Consider the following 19,484-nt stretch of genomic DNA (forward strand, 5'->3'; position numbering starts at 1 on the left):
CACTCCCTTGGTTTCTCCCTATTTGTTCTGTACCCCAACCCTGCCCAGGGACTTCCCCCGGGCCCCTGACAAAACCACCCCGCACTCAGCCCACGTAGTCTCTCCACCTCTGAACGTCGCGGGGACAAGATGTAATTAAAGTTATCTCAAACCTTCATGAGAGACCCTTCTCTACCTTCTTTACCATCCACTGCATTGTAACGCTGCTGGCTGCCCGAGCCAAATCGCAGGGCTGTCCGAAATGGGCTCCGGGATGCGATCAACCGCATGGCCCTGGGAAACCCTCGCTGAGCTTTCAGGCTGCAGCAGCCTGCTAGGCAGAGTCCAGCGGTTACAACAAGCGAGGAACTTGTAGGAGTACAGGGAGAGGCAAACATGATACTGTATGCTACTATGTTTGTTGTATGCAAGACATAACATTAATGAGTTGGGTTTTCATGTTATTTTCCATCTTCTACTTCCTGTCTAGAGCCTGTTTTCAATACTATATGCTACTATGTTTGTTGTATGCAAGACATAACATTAATGAGTTGGGTTTTCATGTTATTTTCCATCTTCTACTTCCTGTCTAGAGCCTGTTTTATGTGTGTCTCTGGTACTGTGGGATAACAGGTACAACAAGGCAAAGAAGAAAAGGAAGGCTTCATTACTCTACATACAATTTGAGAAAGGTGTTGCTGTTTTATAGAATAAAAATTACAGATTTATTTATAAAAAAGGGGTATTGCAAAAATGTAATATGTATTTTTTTCATAGTGCTGATATTTTCAGCCCTATTCCTTTTTAAACTATCCTAGACCTGACATGTTACTGGTTTTATGTATTTAAGTAATTTTTTATAGCAGGAATTGCTTATAGAAAGAGCACCCTTTGTGTTCTTCACTTCTAGTTTACTTTTACAAATTGCACCTCTGATTGTGCTCATCATATATTAAGTCAAAATGATGTCTTCCTGATTTAATTCGTCTTGCCTCAAAGGCCACTGAATAAAATGTAGGGATTTCATAGCTTTCCTGTTGCTGAAAAGTGCACAGGACTGACATTAGTATTTATCTTCTGTAATGTATTGAATAATCAGGGAAGTAACTTTCCTCTCAGCCTTCCCTCAGTAGAAGACTTAAAATTAAATGACAGCAAAGAGGACTGGCCCCAGGACTGAGCTCTGTTACCAGTTTCACCAGTACAATATTTGCATAAGGACTTAGAATTTATTTTCACTATGACAGCAATTTGGGAAAATAATTCCATAATTTTTTTTATCTCTTTAGACAGCTTGGACTGTCTACGTATCACTGAGTTATGAATAATGGGGTTTATACCTACATTGCTCTTTCCAATGGAAAGATACAATAAATGCCAAGAATGCACATTTGTCTTATCTAGGCCTGTAGGTACTTGAATCTTAAAGAAGGAGGGGAATTAGTGTTATCTTGTGTGGTCTTAATTAAGGCATAATTTCATGCTGAATTGCCGTAACATCAGCACTGCTGTGACAACATTAGAGTTCTTTTATATCTGTGTGGTGAAATGTGGTAAAAAAGATCAGATACTTCTTTTATTTCAAGTGATTCTTTTTTAGGGGAGGAAGCATTTGAGAAGTACAGATTAACTGAACTCATTTATAATGCAGATGATCAAGAATTTTTTGAAGGATGTGAAGGATGTTCATCTCTAATGACTGTATATATCGTAATGAGACTAAAAGTGTAAAAGAAGAAGCTAAGAATACAGGGAAGGGTGGGATCAATCTTATCCACCCTCAAAATACATATTATATGTCATTTACATCTACATTCGAATTAGTTGTTTTGATTCCATATATATTCTTTGAAAAAAGGACTCCTGGTTGCAGTTCAGTTATGCTAAGATAATAAAGTCACTTGACATCTCGAGCTAGATAAAGTGGGTCCCATCCAATCAGTCTCACTAAAAATTTTAATGGTCAGTGCATCTAGTTTAAGAGAAACAAAAATGCATGTGGAGAATAAGTACATAAAGCAGTAAATAAACAAATAATCTAAATTACTCTCAGGAGCATTGTCTACATGTTTGCCCCAGCATGTGTTGGAGGGTGCAAACCTGGGCCAAACCTGATGAGGAGCAGGCAAATAATTAAATTATATGGACAACCACAGTGGACAATGTTTGGGCCTATCATAGGCCCTGATTTGTATGCAGTACAGATGTGTCTAAAGATCCCTCCAGACTAGAGCTAGACTCCAGAGCATGCCCAAACACACTGACAAAAATAAAAGAGATTTTGAACTTAGGACACTGAAAAGATCTGCAACAAACTGCACCTAATACTGATGTGGAGTAACGTGTGCCCTATTTTCAGGGTATGGATGGTTCCCTGAAGACCATACAGAGATTCTTTCACAGCATTCCATTACTTGAGTTTTTGCTGTGAAGGATGAGCGTTTAACAGATTTCTATACCTTTCTGTTACAGATTAATTCTTGATAATCTGGTACAGATCAGCGTGATCATAAACTAACATGGGGAAAAACACAATTGCAACATACAGACAGGTTCAGTCTGGTCCTGTCTGCCGTGTCCCAAAGGGACTTACAAGGGATAACAACCTGGGGAAATGTCATCTTTTTGCTTGACTGAGCAAAACACGCTGAATGGCTCTGCACAACCTGGCTCAATATGTGCTAGAGAGAAAAAAAGGGGTTAATTTCATGATGCATATATGTCAATGGCTCCTTTTTGTCTGTTAGGTCTCTTAATGAAGAGGTCTTGCCTTTTAGAAATGGACTTAGGCTAAATCTAGCTATTTGAATAACAAGGTTTTAACTCATTCTTTTGGATGCCTCGGATACAAAGATATTTCATTCCATTTCATTGACCTTATTTTGCAATTTACTTTCTTTACATATGGACTCTCATTAAAAAGAAACTAGATACATATTTGGAAAATGTTAATAACTAAACGATATTTCTATTTGCTCAATTCTGAAAAGTAGATAAGGAAGAAATAGTGCTAGAGATAATTACAAAATTTCAATATTTATAGAAACCAGGCACTTGTGTAGATAATAAGACAATTCTCAATATGCTTTGATGATGATGAAGTGCCAGTTTTCTGTAAATATTGAAATAAGGTAATTATCACTTGAACTGTTCATTATTTATCTGATTTCAAATCACAATGAATACAGTCAAATTGCCATTTTTTCATATGAATGTGAAGCTAAAAATAAGTATTGTGTTAACCTTTTGTATACTTTCGTTTTGGAAGTAGTTTGAAAAGTGTTTTACAAGATGTAATGAGATAGAATCTCTACACACATAAGGAAGGACAAATTTTCAAATTTAGTTTTGAAGTTAAGAGACCAGGCTTCCTAAAAATGAGCTATCCAGCAGGTATTCAATTTCTGATCCCACAAACACTGACAAACAAAGATAAATCTATTTACCATATATGTGCACAAGTCTAGTAAATAAGAGCAAAGAACCTGTCCTGAGTGGTTGAGTTCTTTACTTTATATGCCTGCAGTTGCATTAGTCAATCTGAAAAACATTTAGACTCTTTTTGATCCAACTGCCTTTGTTGTTTCTGCTACTTTGATGAGAAGGCTGTTTCAGAATGTACTTGTTCAGGAAAAAACCTTTTAATTTACCCTTAAAATTAATCCTGAATACTTGATAAATATTTATTCTCATGCAATATTACTGAACACATATGTAGACATTTGCAAAAATAAGTCTTAGCTTGTACTGTGCAAGGACTATATATTAGCTTTGTTCTTTATACAGCTTTAATTACAGAAATAAATAAATGAAATGTAGTTTTCATAGGTAACAAGACACTACAGCACTCTCTAAATGTAGTTATTTTCAGGATTTCTTATAATGCATTGACTGACACACAGAACCACCTGCAGATAATAATTTGGAAACATAGTAACAAGAGCAGTATTGAAATGAAAATTAGCACACCAAAGATAAATTTCACTTATGATATAGTGATGCCTACAAAACATTAATCTTTGTATTATTTAGTGTCTGAACATACTGCGCTCAGAATTATACTGTATTTTTTTAAGACCATACAGAGCACATTTATTTAGGTCCAGATCCAAAAATGTATTTTGCTCAAAGATTGAAGGATAGTAAATGTCACCCCCTGTCTTCAAGAAGGGCTGAAGGAGGACTCAAGGAACTCAGACTGGTAAGCCTCACCTTGTTCCCAGGGAAGATGATGGAGTAGCTAACTCTGGAAACAATTTCCAGGCACATTAACAAGAGGAAAGTCATCAGGAGTAGTCAGCATGGATTCAACAAGTTGAAGTCATGCTTGACCAACTTAAAAAACTTGTATGATGAAGTGATTGGCCTGGTAGATGAGGGGAGAGTGGTGGATACTACTTGGACTTTGGTTAGATCTTTGACATTGTCTACTATGAGGCTGTTCATGTACTGGCTGGACAAGCAGACTGTGAGATGGACTGAAAACTGACCTCGTGGCTGTGTCCAAACTGTGGTGATTGGCAGTGCACCGTCCAGCGGGACACCAGTTATAGTGGTGTTCACCAGGGGACAACACAGGGTATAGTCCTGTTTGACATCCTTAGTGATCCAGAAGATGGGTAAGACTGTACCCTCAGCAAGTTTGATAATGACATCAGAGTGGGAGATGGGCCTAATGTGTCAGAGAGACATGCTGCCAGCCAGAGAGACAGGATGGAGAAATGGGCCAACAGAAACCTCATAGAGTTCAACAAGGGGAAGCACAAAGTCCTGCACCTGGGGGGAAAAACTCCAGTCACTGGTACACGCTGGAACAGACAGAAAGCAGCTTGGCAGAAAAGGACCTAGGTGTCCTTCTGCACATTAGTCTAAACATGACCCAGGAATGTGTCCTTGTGACAAAGAAGGCCAGTGGTGATGCCAGCAGGTTAAGGGAGGTGATCCTACCCTTATACTCAGCACTGTGCAGCCACACCTGAAGTCCTGTGTTCCGTTCTGGGGTTCCCAGTACAAGAGAAACATGGACAAAACAAAAGCAATCCAGCAAAGCGCCATGAAGATGATGCCAAAGATGCTGGAGTATTTTTCTATGAAAAAAGGCTGAGAGAGCTGAGACTGTATAGACTAGAGAATAGAAGGCCTGTGGGTGGATCTGATTAATGTTTTCAGTGGTGCCAGTGACAGGACCAGAGGCAACAGGCCCAAATAGAAAGACAGGTGGTTTCCTCTGAACATCAGAAAATGTTTTTTGGTTGTGAGGGTGACTGAGAACTGGCATAGGCTTCCCAGAGAGGAAGATATTCAAAATCTGTCTGTACAGAGTCCTGGGCAAGCCTCTCTAGATGTCCCTGCTTGAGCAGGAGGGTTGGTCCAGAAGATCTCCAGCGGGCCCTTCCAACCTCAACCATTCTGTGATTCTGTTTCTGTGACTTTTAAGCAAATAAGTGGACCAGTCTTCTGTCATACTAGATAAAATTACAAATATTTCCTTCCACTGAAAATCAGATATGTTTCTTGTTAAAAAAAATATGATCGTGATATCTTAAAATATGTTTGTTCAGACTTAAATTTGCAGTGAAAGGAAGGAATGGCTGAAGGCTGGATGTCCAGGAGTGCTCTTTCAGGAAGACATTTAGCTGTCAGAGTGCTGCCTCTGCAGGGGTTGTACATCAGCAGACTTTGTGAACTCTTCTGCACTCAACAGTATTTCATTTTTCTCAACAATATGCTATCTCCCACCAGCTTCTGAAGCCTTGATCTAGCATTTAAAGCAAAGGTGAGTTAGTGTCAGTCTAATATGCATAAAAATGATTTGAGATGAAATATTTTTCCTTTTTGTTTTCCAGAAAGCAACAAAACTTTATCAGAGAATCTTTTAGAAATAGAGAAAGACTAATTTGCCAGACAAAACCTTTCAAGTCAATAAGATATTTCATTGAAGAACAGTTAAAAGTAAATAAAATATGCCTACAAGCTCAGGGTCATAAGATCAATTCCTTTTGAAGAAAAACTGTGCTTTTTTTTTAAATTAGGAAATTGGTAGACTCTATAGCTGACTCCTGTGAGAGTCTTTGGACACAGGCTTTTTTAGTTTCTGACTAAACAGGGCAAGAGTTTTGATGACGCAGGTGGGATTCACACATCTAAACATGGGCAGGTAACCCCATAGCACCCAAAATGTCTGCCCAAAGCTGGTTTTATGACAGGGACACACTCTGCTGACTCTATAGCTAGAGACCTAGGCCACAGACTCTAAAAAAATGAAAGAGTTTAAACAATGTACAGGATGCAGAAATAAAATTCTATGGTTATTATATGCAAATAGTGGCAGCTTTCTTGAAAAAAAAACACCAAACAAAACAAGATTAAGAATACAAGAATAACATTATCACATCTTCAGCAGTTAAAAACCTGAGAGCTTCAAGCTATTCACCCTAAGCATTACTATAACATTTTTACAATAATTATCAGATTTTTAATATATATAGAAAAGTAAAAGTGATTGGTTAAGTAATCTGTGGGATGATGTGAAAAATTACATCTACAAAACAGCTTACACTTTTTTTTGATCTCTGGTCTTACACAACAATTTTTCTAAGGCTATATGGATTCTTAATAGCTTTTCCATTTCTGCCTTGTAAATGCATGTGCCATGGCTCATAGGCACATGTTGGTGTGTATGAGGTTATGTACAGATATTTAAATTTGCACAGGGGGAAAAAAAAATAAATATGTGTATGTATGGGTGGGGGTAGTGTAACAATGCTGCAAGGATGTGCACTTCAATTCCAGAAGAAAGGAACACAGATGGGGAGTGACTCAATACTGATGAAGTTAGGAGCGTACTCATGTAAGAGCCAGTTGTGTATTAGCCTCAACTCTGCAATGCTACTCCTGTTTAAATGGTTAAAATCCTGGTTCTGCATGGGCCGCTAAAAGCTGGAATTTGTGTCTGATCTTACCACCTTCAGACAAGGACAGGGATCATAACTGTTCATAGCATGTTTGTAGCACTATAGCTTACTACAGCATGTATATTATTAAAACACATGCGGAGCATACAATGCATCAACCAGAATCAAAATCATTATTTTTACAGCATGTTGCTTTTAAGTATAGTAAGACAAATAGGATAGATATGAATGACTGCATTAAAGCAGATAGGTAGCCCTCTTTGTTCTTACCTATGCTTCATTGCTAAGAAATTTTGATTTAATACCTCTGCAATTATTTCAGGCCTTACAGGTGTCTATCTGCTTTTCTAACTCAGAAAATGCAAAGCTTAAGAGTCCGTAGAATAGTACCGTACTGTGACTTGGGACTTTCCATAACACTGAGGAGAAACGATATTTTTTTAACAAAGTATCCCCAAGTTACATATTATTTAGATGGATCCAAGCTGCTAAATTTACATTATTTCCATTTGCCAGATGTATACTTGACCTTTTGTGTTTGTTCATGTGCATATTTTACATCCAAAAATATTAATTTTTCTAAGCATGCACATGAGGGAAGAATAATAGGCAATGTTTCTCTGGACTCACTCATAGGCACCAGAGAAACTTTCTGGCTCAGATCCATCCTTTTTACATTAACAAATCTAGACACCACCCTGCATATTGGCCTAAGAAGTGAAAGGGTCCCTCTCCTTCCTCTGTTTGTAGGAGAGAAAGTAAGCAGGATAAGGCAGATTCAATGTGCACCATCTGATGGAGCTGACTGAGCAGTATTGATACAGACAGACTTTAGAAGCGATATGAACATGATCTGCAAATTAAATTGTGTGGTTGTGTCTGTATAGCAACATCAATCTCTGAAAATTAAATCATAAATAGCTATTGATAATCAAATCTTAAAATTTTCTGCATTTAATTTATCATAACAGAAATGTTGTAGGTATTATATCCTATATTTTTAATATAAAATAAATTATACTTATTGATTTGTCAAGCTAAGTTTTAATTGTAAGGGGATTTTCATAAGAATAAGGGTGTATTAAGGAATCACAAATTTTCTCATTGCTTTCTTCACTGAAGAAACACAAAGCTTAATTGCTCGTGCCTTGGCTTTGTACTTTTTCTGAGTAATAATTCAGTGAGTCAACAGACCTACATGTATCTTTGCTGAGAATGAAAAAATTCAGTCCCACTGAATCAGGTGATCTATACTCTGCAACCTTCTCTTTAGCCTATGTACACTGTGACAGTTAGAGGTCAAACTACCAATTTATCTACTCAGACCATGCTGTCTAAAAAGGGAGTAATACCTATAAAAGGGAGTATAATTATTTCTGAAAGAGCTACACATATATTCCAGGATTTTTGTAAAAAAACTTCAAGCTGACTTTTAAAAATAGTTAGTAAAAACAGAAAGGTAATTTGTGGATTCTTACAGGTAATGATACATACTCAAATAGCTATTGAACAACAAAAATGCAGTTGTCAAGAAAGCTGAAGGAGGTAATAGTATAAATATAATAGAATAAACTAAGCTAATTAAGGCACAGAAGAATGGTATGGTAAAGAATTCAGGGAGCAAAAACATTCTTAAGGGGGTTCCTCTTACACCCCTTCTAGGGAACCTTCATGCTTCATTACCTCTCTTAAAAGCCTGTACACAAACACATGATGCACAGGGAATAAACAAGAAGAACTAGAAATCTATGTGAGGTCGCAGGGCCATAATCTCATTGCAATTACAGAGACATGGTGGGATAGTTCACGTGACTGGAATGCTGTCATGGATGGCCGTGTACTTTCTAAAAAGGACAAGTCAGACAGCGAGGTGGTGGAGTTTTCTTTATGTGAGAGAGCAACTGGAATGTATTGAGCTCTACCCAGGCACAGACAAAGGAGATAAGAGATTATGGGTAAAAATTAAGGGACATGCTGATATGGGTGACACTGTTGTGGGTGTTCACTACAGTCCACCAGATCAGGAGGAAGAGGAGGAGGAGGTTGATGGGGCTTTCTGTGGACAGCTAGAAATATCTTCGTGGTCACGGGCCCTGGTTCTCCTGAGGGACTTCAACCACTCTCATATTTGTTGGAGGGACGACAAGGCTTGACACACAGGAAGTTCCTGCAGATCATTGAAGATAACTTTTTGGTGCAAGTGATGAAGGAGCCAATGAGAGGTGTGTTGTTGGATCTTATACTAACAAGCCAGGAGGGAATGGTTGAAGATGTGAAGGTTGGAGCAGTCTTGGCTGTAGTGACTGTGAGATGGTGGAACTCAAGATCCTGCTTGGAGGAAGCAAAGCAGTAAGCAGGACTAGAAACCTAAATTTACAGAGAGCTGACTTTAGCCTCTTTAAAGACCTACCCAAAGAAATTCCATGTGTTAGGGCTCTAGAAGAGAAAGGGATCCAAGAGAGCTGGTCATTATTTAGGCACCATTTCCTCCAAACTCAAGACCAATGTATCCCAATGATCAAGAAATCAAGCAAAGGGGGCAGCAGACCTGCATGGATGAATAGGGAGCTTCTAGTAAATATCAAACAGAAGAAAGAAATTCATGGGATGTGGGTAAAGGGAGAGACCATGTGGGAGGACTATAGGAACACTGACAGAGTATGCAGGGATATGATGAAGAAGGCCAAGGCCCACTTGGAATTGAGTCTGGCAAGGGACATCAAGGACAACAAGAAGGGCTTCTCACAAGTACATCAGCAGTAAATGGAAGATTGGGGAAAATGTGGGGCCGCTGCTGAATCATACGGGTGTCCTGGTAACGAGGAACACAAGAAGGCAGAATTGCTGAGTACCTTCTTTGCCTCAGTCTTTACTAATGAGCTCAGCCCTCAGGAGTCCCAGATCTCAGAGGAAAAAGAAGAAGGCTGGATAAAGGAAGATTTCACCTTGGTCATACGGGGTTGGGTTACAGGACAGATAAGCAGAATAAACATCCATAAATCCATGGGCCCTGGTGGGGTCTACCTACAGGTGCTGAAGGAGCTGGCAGATGTTGTTTCTCTGCAGCTCTCCATCATCTTTGAAAAATCATGGAGAATGGGAGAAGTGCCCGATGAATGGAGGAAAGTAAATGTTACTCTCATCTTCAAAAAGCATAAGAAGGAGGACACAGGAAACTATTGACCAGTCAGTGTCACCTCCATCCCTGAAAAGGTGATGGAACAGATCATTGTGGAGGTCATTGATGCCTTAGGTTTTAACTTTTTACAAATTTTAATGTTAATAGTTAAATTATTTTAATATTTTAAAATATTATATTTTTCAAATTCTGTACTGCCTAGTTTGTAACTCTGAAGCTTCTTTTAGCCTGTTAACTACTGTTCTCTCATGCTGGTTAGACATAACAGGCCTCTCCAAGTTTGCTCTCTAAGGACACCCAGATTGTCCTAGGCTCAAAATGTGTAAACTAACATCTTAAGAAAGGGAGTAAACTTGGGAAAATTACATCGTTAACTGAAGTTTTAATTGGAGAATTAACCCTAATATGCAAATGGACCAAACTTATAAAAGTGTGAAGAACTCATGACCTGGGGTCCATCTTGGGTGTAGCCTTTTGACTGCCCAGGGTGTACCTTTGAAGGCTCTTCAAATAAATACCTACCTTTATTCCCTTATTCTTGTCTAGTCTCTGTTTTCAGGTGGCCACCCCAGGCATCATCACTACCAAGCATGTAGAAGAAAAGAAGGTCATCAGGAGTAGCCAGCATGGATTCACCAAGGGGAAATCATGCTGACCAATCTAATATCCTTTTATGGTGACGTAGCAGGATGAATCAATGAGGACAAAAGAGTGGATGTCATCTGCCTTGACTTCAGCAGTAAGCTCAGGAAATGTGGGTTAGATGGATGGACAGTGAGGTTGACCAAGAACCGGCTGAATGGCAGAGCTCAGAGGGTCGTGATCAGTGGAGTAGGATCTGGTTGAAGGCTTGTAGACATTTGCATTCCCCAGGGATGAATACTGGGCAAGTGTAGTGTCCTGCCTGGGGAGGATTAACCCCAAGTGCCAGTACAGGTTGGGGGCTGACCTCCTAGAGAGCAACTCTGCAGAGAAGGACCTGGGAGTCTTGGTGGATGACAAGTTGTCAATTAGTTGGCAGTGTGGTCTTGTGGCCAGGAACTCCAGTGGTATCCTGGGGTGAACTGGAAGAGTGTGGCCAGCAGGTCCAGGGAGATGATCCTCCCCCTCTACTCAGCCCTAGTGAGGCCACATCTGGAGTGCTGTGTCCAGTTCTGAGCTCCTTAGTACAAGAAAGACAAGGAGGTACAGTGGAGAGGGTCCATTGGAGACCACAAAGATGATGAGAGGTCTGGAGCATCTGTTATGAGGAGAGACTGCAGGAGCTGGACCTGTTTAGTCTAGAGAAGAAAAAACTGAGTGGGGATCTCATCAATTCACAGAAATATCTCAAAGGTGCGTGACAAGAGGATGGTGCCAGACTTTTTTCAGTTGTGCCCAGAGACAGGACAAGGAGCAATGGCCATGAACTAAAACACAGGAAGTTTCACTGCAAATGAGGAAAAATTTCTTTATATTGAGGGGGGCAGAGCACTGGAACAGGCTGCCAAGCCTCTGTGGGTCACTGAGTCTCCTTCTCTGGAGATGTTCAAAACTCACCTGGATGCATTCCTGTGTCTCCTGCTCTAGGTGACCCTGCCTTGGCAGAGGTGTTGGACTGGATCATCTCCAGAGGTCCCTTCCAATCCTAACAATTATGTGATTCTGTGTTAATATATTAAAATGAAAAACAATAGAGTACTGTGTGATTGAACAGCTCTAATTTTATTATAAGGGCAAAGGCAGCCAAAATCTCATTTGGAAATTTACATATATGACCAGAAGGTTGTAACCAAAACATTTCCCTTGGATAACTCATGTATGTTAAAAAAGATGAATAGAGATGTATAGCTTGTTTTCTGAGCTGGTGCTTGCTGTGGTCTGTTTGGCATCTCCTGTAAAATTCTAACTGTAAATCAAATTAATCCAATAGTAAACTCAGATGCTTAAGAATAAGACTTGAGTGCCATTTTAGAGATTCTAGGGTGTCCACAATGGCTTCCAGCTGTGTCTCTGGAGGGATATAAAAGGCAAGTTCATAGTCACCACAGGGGAGAACTAAAATGAAAACTGGTTATTTTCAAGCTTATTTAGCATTATTTAATGTTTATAAAAAAGAAACCAAATACCAGAAGCTTCGTAGATACACACAGACATCTCTCATCTTTAAATGGTGTGGAATATTTTCTATTTCTACATGCTTTACTTTGATTTACATAAATTACTGGAATTGTCATGCCCAAACTCAAGACCTTGTCTAGTAACTTGGGCATCTCCTAGTCGAAATTGTCCGAGGCATCATAGCTGTAGTGACAATATAGATAAGGGGTTGGAAACGTGGTATAAAAATCAACAGCTTCCTTTAAATTTGGCCTGCTAGTTGTAACAATTGAATTAGCCAAAAATGTAAATATGGTCCTGCTTCCCTCAAGGTAAAATAGAGGATATTATAAAATCTACTTATTCCCATCCGATTTTTATGAAAAATTTAAATTAAGTTTGTCAATGTCATAGTGCTTTTTACATTTATAATTTACTTATGTCTTGAGGCCACTTCAGAAAGGTGGAAAAACATATGCAAATACTATTCCTTACACTCAATGAAGAAAGACAGACAATTCTAGAGACTCAGAATAGAAAACTATTGTAAAAGTTATTAACTCTTTCTTCATTAATCAAAAGAGGAGCCTGAGGGAGCAGGTCCTTGAGATTAGGCCTAACCCCTTTAGTCATGTCTGTACTCATACATAAAAGATGAAGGAGGAACATCAAGCAGGGACTCTCAGCCAAAGTTCCTGGCTTAGTCCTGGTCCTTCTGATCAATGTGCTTCTGGGCAATGCTCAGGCACAGTTCGAGGTTACCATCTATGGGCAGTTTTGGTCAAAAATGTCATCCTGTCACCATGACAGCAACACTTCCAACACTGTTACAGCTGTCTTTGCAACTTCAGCTGTTCCAATGTCTTGTGCCACATCCAGAACTTCCTTCACATGCCTACTCTGCCCTCAGTTTCATGTTGTGAAAAATCTCATTGTGGTGAGCTACAAGAGAGTATTCATATTACCTTATTAAAAACAGTACACACAAAAGATAATTGTAATTTTCGGAGCCAGAGGCAGTCCAGGGCTAGACACTATGGAGGGAGAACACAACAAATATGTTTTTCCTCTGTCTTCAAGGCCAGAAAAAAACCTCATGAGCTTTATCTATCAGCAGTATGCTCAAATGCTATTAACCCCCTCCTTTAGCTTCCAGTCTACTCTATTCTTGATAAAGCAGACCATTTATATCATGCTTGTGTCTCCTTGTTTATAACGCAAATTAAAACACTTGTGCTGCACTGATTTCAAATTTTGTGAAGGTGTTTGTAAGGCCATGTCCAAAAGTACAAAAAAGATGAATTCTTCTTAAAAAGTTCATTTGAAGCTACCTTCTCCAGAAGGTTTGATTTGGTTCCCAAACTATTTCAGTGAAGAACATGTATATTCATAACACCTCAGGTTTCTATTTTGAGAATAAAAGTATACAGGTATCTATTAAAAATTAGTAACAGAAATACTATATTTTATCATCAAAACTATTTTTAAAAGATAAACAGACGTGCAATTCTTCCCCCTTTGCCTTCATAATATCTCTTTTCCTACTAGCATATTTATTTCTTTAAAACACGCAACCTTTCTTGAAGTTTCTTACATTCACTGCCACAATATATCTATCAGGGGACGACATTGTCACCTTTCCTTATCGGATTTTTTATGAAAGAATAAACTATTCTGAAAGAGATGAGACATACATTGTGCCCTGAAATTCTTCTAACACCCACTTTATTGCCTTAATTTCCTCTGAAATCTTCTCTTCACAACATGAGCATATCATTATCAGTAATCCTGTTAAACTGAGTATGGTTCATGCATGACGTCTCTTCAGTGTCTCACTTACATTTGAGATTTCTTAATCTGTATTAATCTGAAATTTGATTTCAATTTTTATTTTAAAAGAATGTTCCCACTTTAATACTCTTCTCCTAATATCAAACGCTACTTTTCTCCTTGACATTTTTTCCAAAAAATTCTGACTAAACAAAAAAATAAGGTTTTTGGTTTGTTTGGGCTTTTTTTTTTAAGTGAAATGGATAGTGTTTGCTAAATCTAAAGACAGAGTTTTAAGTGCTTTATGCATAAACAGTCAGGTTTGACTGGGAAAAAAATATTTGAAACAAGGTCCTAATAAAATGAAATTATATTTATTGGAGATACAAGTGAAGATGGGATGAAGAGGTATGCAAATAATGGTTTTTTGTTGATCAGAAAATCAAATAAATACATATTTTTTCTTTGGAATTTTTGTGCACTTTGAAGTGCTGGAGTTGTTGTTATGTTCTTTTATTGTCACACTGTTGCAGTTTTACAAAACTTTACCAGAGATCCAACTGCTCATTTGTTTTGCCAGACTTTCTAATAAGAGAATGGTTCTGCAGGGTAAGTACAAGCAGGAACTGTATTTTTACTATTTGTGAAGTACCACTTCCTTGCCAGAACAGATTGAACTTCAAAGCCTGACTAAAAACACCATACACAGTTTATTTGTTTGGAAGATACAAAAAATAAAAGCTAGAGCTAGGGTTGTTACAGTGGTATTTCAAATAAACGATAGTGACAGCCAAGTATTTGTCAAAGGCTGAATATGCTTTTTATCCGCCAAACAATTTCTCTGTTCCTGAAGTTAGTAATTGATCGCTAACTTAACTGCTTTATTGATGCTCAAACTGTCACATTGTATCCAGAGCACAAAAAAAAAAGAATTCATGTTTATGGATCTAGTCCATCTTTTAATTTTTTTAATACTCAGTGTTTCTAACGGTTGCCTAATCATAAATTCTAGTCAGACTCTTTTAATTGGTTTTTGACCTACATTCTATTATGGGCCTGATTAACAATTCCCTAATCAAAGTTGCAAAACATTCTTCTTTGTGTTCAATAATTTAGATTTCCATGTGGGAGTTCTATTGTTGCTCTTAGTCTCAGTGTGAATTTAGTTCATTCTATGCATATAGTCTTGAGATTCACTTGAGCAAAAATAATTTCAAACTCAAAAAAAACCCTAATACATCCAAGAATGCAATGAGTCTCTAAACTGTATTTTTGCATTGTTAAAGACACCTACAAATTTAATCACTGTGTATCTTGCTAATTAGCAAAATGGCATATTTGTTCTACTAGAAGCTCCTAGGACCAAGTCTTAGGATGATTACTTTGAACCATGTGGCCAGAGTGTTTTTTGGGGCTATCAAGTTGTTAACAGTCAGGTTTAGGAAGGTTATTCCCATTCATGAGCAAGGCACAGAAGATGACATAATGCCCCCCTTTAGCATCCTCCTTCTCTAGTGCCAGGAAAACACGAGCTAAATGTGGAAATATTTCCTGGCCACAAAATACTGCAGCATTGTGATTAAAGGTTTTTAAGACCAAAGGTCTGCCTAAAACCCATTGACCTGTAAATTACATCATTCCTGTAGCCTCCAGAAAACAAGAGTGGTGTGGATGTCTTAAAGACCAAACAGTCTTTTCCCAGAGGAGCAAATGCTCTTTCTGAGAGATATAGCTTTGAAGTACGGGTGAGGACAAAGGAGGAAGTCTGGAAAGAAGCTCACTGGTCTTAATAGGCCTCAGTGAGGTCTGCACTATTGTGTACTTCTTCTATTGTGGCTAGGTCATTGTAGTCTTCCTAAGTCAGGGACCCTACCATGACAAGAGTCCCCTGCTGACCCTCCAGCCTTTTTCCTTTGTCCTTAATCCACACAGAAAATTTCTGTCTGCTTTCAGAAGTTTTATATTTAGGGAATTATTTCAAAAACACATCTCAGTTGAGTTGCAGTTTATTCCCTATTCAAATTAAACACAGACAAGCATTATATATCTGATCACCATCCTCTTGGTGATACATTCAAACAGTTGGACAAAGACTTTCAGAACTTAATGGGAAAAAATCCCCAAAACTCATTGTGGAAGCCTGACTGTCCCTGAGTATACTGAAAAATAAAGAGCTTGGCCAAACCTTTTCTTGAAAGGTGCACAAGGCTAAACCCAAAGTATTTCAACTAATTTGCTGATGACCTTAGTTAGCTCCCTGGTGAATTAAATACTGAAATCTTAGAATTACCTAATGAGCATTCTAAGACTAAAGATGAAGGAACAAGCCCCCTTGTTGATAAACCTATGACATATTCTCCACAGCCAGGGAATTTTATGTATCAGAGTAGACATTTTAAGGAATAGAAAATCTACCATACATGCATATTTAGTCTGATGCATGATGCTTTGCCAGGCAGTTTTTCCTCAGGGAACTGTGTTGAAATCCATTATATTCAGTTTCTGGCATGTCTGCAGATGAATTAATACAATCCAGTAGGTAATTCCTTTTTGCAAGAATCAGACAAACTATTTTCATCACCAAGAAGACACAGAAGTGTTTTTAAAATATATGCTTTCTGAATGGTGTATGAGCAGCAGCACAATGTGATTGAATTTATTTTGAACAGATACTAGGGCAGAACATGAAAGTTGAAGAGATTTTGTGTCCTAAATTGCTTTATATTCATAACTTTATGCAAAGGTTAAAAGTGTAATGAGTTTCTTCTCATTGTGTACTTTTGTACACAAACATACACAACTATTATTATGAAAATGCATTTGGTCCTTAATGCTATTTCTCTACACTGTGAGAGAAGTAAAATTTGTCATATTTTTAACAGAACTAAAACTCACATCTTGCATGGCTCCAGGGGTTCTAATGCTATTTATAGAGTCAACAGGGATACAAAATAAATACAATATGAAATTTAGGGTCAATCCTATGCTCAGCGGAAAGATTACACTAACAAAATTTAGACCCTATCAGGTAGGCATTATCAACACAAAGTTTATCAGGAAGTTGTTTGAATGTTTATACTGAAATCCCCAAATTGCATGCAAATGATAGAAACTGTTAGAGAAGACAAGCGAAAAACCCAGCATGACATGTACTTTTATTTCAAGGTTATAAAATCTACCCATTAATGTACCATATTCACTGTGTCTACAATAAATTAGATGCCATACAATTTAAACTAAAGCACACATTATGATTTCTGAAGCTAATGAAGGATCTGGGAAAAAAACTTCAGAGAGCACACACAAAAATTGCCAAGAAATCACTAGGGGTCTTAAACTACAGAAGGAAGCGAACTGTAATTGCTTAAAATCTTTATCTAAATGTTTAGCTCAGATAGATGATAGAGATTACATGCTCAAAGGAAATTCCTGCCTATTGGGTTTAAAGGGAGTTTTAGATGCCAACAGAGCAGGGCATGATCACTTTGGAATAGCAACAGTAATTATATGTTCTATAAAATTACATACTGAGAAAACATTTATTCCAATACATGTAAAGTTTCAGTTCTGCACATGAATGCTATTCGCAGTGTAACCTTTCATGGAAGAAAGTTTCAAAATGTTCAGACCCTAGAAACATAAAAAAGAAACAAAAAATATTTACCGACAAGAAAGATGAGCATCTGAATTACATAATGGAATGTGGCTTTATGGAGTTTAATGTTGAGTATTTTGTGAGAAAAAACCCAAACAACCCAGCTTCCAAAACTAAAATATCAGAAAAAGATACTTATTTTCTTAAGATTGTGCTAAAATAACCGTGCTCCCATTTTCCTTATGTATTATTTTATGAGGAATTAAATGATAAAACACTCAGACTTTTAAAAGGTTAGTTGCTGCTTTGAATAATACAGAGAATACATATCTTCATCTGTATTACGATATATTTTTTATTCTTCCTGAGTATTCTAAATTTCCAGTAAATATTGTAACAATAGGATGGTAAATTTGTACAGATGCAATGAATTTTCATCTATTTCTGATTCTATTTTGGAAGTATATTACTCCTTTTATAGATGGAGAGATGACAGAAGAAAAAAAGATAAGGTAGGTATAATACAGCACAGATCATCCTACCTTGAGGTATGATTGCCACTTGCAGCATTACCTTTGTGAGGACAGATGGTATCAGTATTGATCAATGTTGAAATTATAGAGATATTTCACTGGGTTCTCCAAGAGCTCGATATCTAATATTATTCCTCTGTTTTACCTGAAAAATTTGTGGGTAATGGCATCCTTGGTAGTATTTATGTCAGAACTGTTTCAAACTCATTTAAAGTTCTGACATGCTTCCAAACCTGGCCAGTTAGAGACATCAGCCCCAGAGCTTCTGAAAAATGACAGCTGAGAATTCACTTCTTGTAACTTAGCCAGTGCTGCCTGATATCCCTGTTTGAGACTGTGAAGAAACCTTCTAAACTGCCATGCTCCATCTGCTTCCAGGGAGTGGGCCATTTCACAGTGGAAGTATGTCTAGATCACAAAAATCTTAGAATGATTTGGGTTGGAAGGGACCTTAAAGGTCATCTAGTTTCAACCCTCCTGTCATAGGCAGGGAAATCTTCCACTAGTTCAGGTTAATCAAGTGCAACCTGATCCCGAACACTTCTGAGCACAGTGAGAGGGCATTCACCCGTTCCAGTGTCCCACCATCCTTATCGTAAAATAATGTCTTCCTTTTGTCCATTTTAAAATGCTGTCATTCCATTTGAAACCACTGCCCCTTCTCCTGTCACTGTGCTCCATGATAGAGAGTCCATCCCCCTCTTATGCATAGGACCCCTTAATGTACTGGAAGGCTGCGATCAGGTCTCCTCAGCACCATCTCTTCTCTAGGCTGAACAAACCTAAATCCTTCAATCTGTCTTCATAGAGCAGATGCTCCAACCCCTGATCACCTTTTTCATCCTCCTCTGGACCCAACTGAGCAGGTCCTTGTCTTTCTTGCCCTGAGGGCCCTAGAGCTGGATGCAGTACTCCAGGTGGATCCTCAGAAGAGCAGAGTAGGAGAGAATCCCCTCCCTTCACCTGATGGCTGCTTTTCTTTTCACACAGCCCAGGCTATGATTTGCTTTCTGGGCTGCAAGCACACATTTCTGGCTCGTACTCAGTTTTTTATACAACAATACCCCCGAGTTCTTATCTTCAGGGTTGCTGTCAATTCCACATCACTCATCCTCTATGCATGTTTGTGACTCTCTAAGTGAGGAGCAGGACCTTGCACTTGGCCTTATTGAACTCCATGAGGTTTACACAAGCCCATTTCTCAAGTCTGTCTAGGTCCTCCTCGATGGCATTTATATTATGCATGAGGTCTAATATTTTGATAAAACTTATACCTTTATTCATGGGTTTTTTTATTTCAGAGAGATAGAACATTATTTACTTTTCCCTTCTGCTCCTCTTCAGGCATTCAAAACCTGTTTTGTAGATTCACTCTAAAAAGAATAACATTGAAGTTTATTCTAAATGAGAGAAATCTAGGTTTATATATTCAGGAAATAAAAGTTCATTTAGTATTTACATTAAAACTTAGGTGA

At 38.1% G+C, this 19,484-nt stretch overlaps 1 protein-coding gene and 1 long non-coding RNA gene across 3 annotated transcripts in view; both read right to left on the bottom strand.

Moving 5' to 3' along the window:
• The window catches only part of GPC5 (glypican 5), a 601,007-nt gene that overhangs the window by 114,952 nt on the left and 466,571 nt on the right, over positions 1-19,484 (bottom strand). The gene's annotated exons all lie outside the window — the stretch shown is intronic.
• On the bottom strand, positions 41-11,667 carry LOC108446309. Its single transcript, XR_001861462.1, has 3 exons — positions 11,538-11,667; positions 7,223-7,228; positions 41-51 (listed from the first exon to the last, which is right to left on the bottom strand). It is a non-coding gene; the product is annotated as an uncharacterized LOC108446309 (long non-coding RNA).

The sequence above is a fragment of the Corvus brachyrhynchos genome, unplaced genomic scaffold (genome assembly GCF_000691975.1).
Source record: "Corvus brachyrhynchos isolate BGI_N302 unplaced genomic scaffold, ASM69197v1 scaffold12, whole genome shotgun sequence".
NCBI classification, from domain to species: domain Eukaryota; kingdom Metazoa; phylum Chordata; class Aves; order Passeriformes; family Corvidae; genus Corvus; species Corvus brachyrhynchos.